General features: G+C 41.0%; 1 non-coding gene across 1 annotated transcript; it reads right to left on the bottom strand.

Annotated features, from left to right (window-relative positions):
• Nucleotides 1-1,044: 1,044 nt before the first annotated feature.
• On the bottom strand, nt 1,045-1,148 carry LOC148572383 (small nucleolar RNA R71). The gene has a single exon (XR_015907867.1). It is a non-coding gene; the product is annotated as a small nucleolar RNA R71 (small nucleolar RNA).
• Between the last annotated feature and the right edge of the window lie 1,844 nt (nt 1,149-2,992).

The raw sequence follows: 2,992 nt of genomic DNA, 5'->3' as shown, positions 1-2,992 counted from the left end.
ATTCGCTCAACTAGAACATTCTTCTAATTAAAGTTGCTTGATCAATCAATCCCTGTGGGATTCGACCTCACTCTATTGTGAGTTTTTACTTGACGACAACTTCGGTACACTTGCCGAAGGGAGATTTGTTGAGAGACAAGTTTTCCGCGCATCAAGTTTATGGCGCCGTTGCCGGGGATTGATTATGTATCAACAATGATTAGATTGGAAGATCACTAGATTGAGCATTTTATTTTGTGTATTTCATTTTCTGTTTGATTGATTTACTTTTTGTTTTAGTTAAACTTCTTCCCTTCTCCATCTACTCTTTTGTTTTTCTTTGTTATTTTCAATTCTGTTTGCTAACCCACTAACTGTTTGATATATTGCATCATCCACAACTAACATCAATTCTGACATAAATACTGTCTGCACCTATCTTCTCTGCTTGTACTTGTTGGTTGTATGACAGGGAGAAGAAGCGGGGCTTCAACTTCCTTTGATTCTGAACCAGAGAGAACCTTCCTTAGACTAAGGAAGGAGGCAAGAGGAAAACGAGTAGTTGGTGCTGAAGAAGAGGAGGAACAGTTTGAGGAATATTTTGAACCAAACATGGAAGAAAACATGGAAAATCATCATGAAGAAGAGACTCACAACCATGGCAGAGGAGGTGGAGCAAATCATACTGGGGAGGATAGAAGAGTTTTGGGCTCTTACATTAATCCAAACCCAGGCAATTGTGGAAGTAGCATCCAAAAGCCAACAATCCATGCCAACAACTTTGAACTTAAACCACAGCTCATCACCCTTGTTCAGAACAACTGTTCGTTTGGAGGAGGTGTCCAAGAAGATCCCAACCAACATTTGACCACCTTCCTGAGAATATGTGACACAGTGAAATCTAATGGTGTTCATCCTGACGCCTATAGATTGCTCTTATTTCCTTTCTCACTCAGAGACAAGGCAGCCAAGTGGCTGGAATCCTTCCCAAGGGAGAGCTTGACAACTTGGGAGGATGTGGTGAATAAATTCTTAGCAAGATTCTACCTTCCTCAACGAATCAATAGGCTGAGAGCTGAGATTCAAACTTTCAGGCAACAGGATGGTGAGACTCTGTATGAAGCATGGGAGAGGTTCAAAGACTTAACAAGGAGGTGTCCACCTGACATGTTCAACGAATGGGTCCAGCTGCACATTTTCTATGAAGGGCTCTCTTATGAGTCAAAGAAGGCAGTAGACCATTCATCTGGAGGATCCTTGAACAAGAAGAAGACCATTGAGGAAGCCATAGATGTTATTGAAACAGTAGCAGAAAACGACTACTTCTATGCTTCCGAAAGAGGGAACACAAGAGGAGTGATGGAGCTAAACAATGTAGATGCTCTGTTGGCTCAAAACAAGCTCATTACCCAGCAGCTGGCTGACCTCACCAAGAAGATGGAGATGAACCAAGTAGCAGCAATCTCCACTTCATCAACAACACAAGAAGGAGTAAACCAAGAAGCAGAAGGGAGTCAGGAGCAAGCTAATTACATTGGGAATTCACCAAGGAAAAACTATGATCCATACTCCAAGACTTACAACCCTGGATGGAGAAATCACCCGAACTTTGGGTGGGGAAGTGAGCAAGATCAAAACCAAGACCAGAGACGTTACAACTCCAACAACAATGCAGCTCACCAACAATTCACCCAGAGGACATCTCAACACCCCCACAACAATAACTCTCCACATACTTATCAAAACCAAAACAGCACATCTGCTCCGAACCACTCATCAATTGATGACAGGCTCTCTAAGATTGAAGCCTTACTAGAAGGAATAAGCCAAGAGATTCAAGAAAATAAGGTGTTCAAGGAGGAGGTGCGAGCCAATATCAAGAACCAGGGAGAGACCATTAGGAAGCTGGAATTCCAGGTGGGATATTTAGCTGAGAAGATTCCCAAACCTACTGATAGCTTCCCAAGTGACATTGAGAAAAACCCCAAGGGAGAAGCAAAGAAAGTAAGATGGGAAGATTGCAAAATGGTCACTACAAGTGATCAAGAGATTGAAGACAAGCAAGGCAGAATGTGCAAACAACCTGAAGACAACTCAACAAAGGAGGAGGATATAGATCATAAAGAACCAGAAATTTCACAACAAGAGCTGCTGAAGCTCTATGCACCATTCCCTCAACTGCTCAATGGTGCTGTGGGAAAAAGAATATACTCAAGGTTTCTAGACTTGTTTGCATCTCTGCATGTGAACATACCATTCATCAAGGCAATTCAACAAATGCCTGCATTCATCAAATATATGAAGGAACTTCTTCCCAGGAAAAGCTCACTCAAGGGAGGGCAGACTATAGTGATGAACAAGGAATGTAGTGCCCTTATTCAACCTGAGTTGCCTACAAAAAGAAGAGACCCAGGAAGTTTTCATATACCTTGTGCCATAGGAGAAAACATGTTCGACAGAGCACTATGTGATTTAGGGGTGATGGGAAATTTTCGCGGAGAAACGAATTTCTCCAAAACACCCAAATCTAACCGGCAAGTGCACCGGGTCGCATCAAGTAATAATAACTCACGTGAGTGAGGTCGATCCCACAGGGATTAAAGGATTGAGCAATTTTAGTTTAGTGGTTGATTTAGTCAAGCGAATCAAGATTTGGTTGAGTGATTTGTGATTTGCAGAATTTAAATTGCTTGGAAAGTAAAAGGAATGGGTAATTGGCATGAAAGTAAAGAGAACTGGAAATTATAGTGCTGAATCTTAAAGAACAAGAAATTAAATGGCAGAAACTTAAAACGCAAGAAATGTAAATTGCGGAATCTTAAAGTGCAAGAAATGTAAATGGCTTGAATTGTAAAGGAAATTGGGAATTGGATTTGCAGAATTTAAACAAGGAAAAGTAAATTGCAACAAACAGAGAAGTAAAAGATGAATGATCTTAAAACAGAATTTTAAATGAGCATGAAAACTGTAAACAGGGAATGGGAAGTGGGAAATCCAGATCTCAAGACCCAAG

This window comes from Arachis ipaensis, chromosome B3 (assembly GCF_059453495.1).
Source record: "Arachis ipaensis isolate K30076 ecotype BB chromosome B3, ASM5945349v1, whole genome shotgun sequence".
NCBI lineage: Eukaryota > Viridiplantae > Streptophyta > Magnoliopsida > Fabales > Fabaceae > Arachis > Arachis ipaensis.
This window is presented reverse-complemented; position numbering and strand designations above follow the sequence as displayed.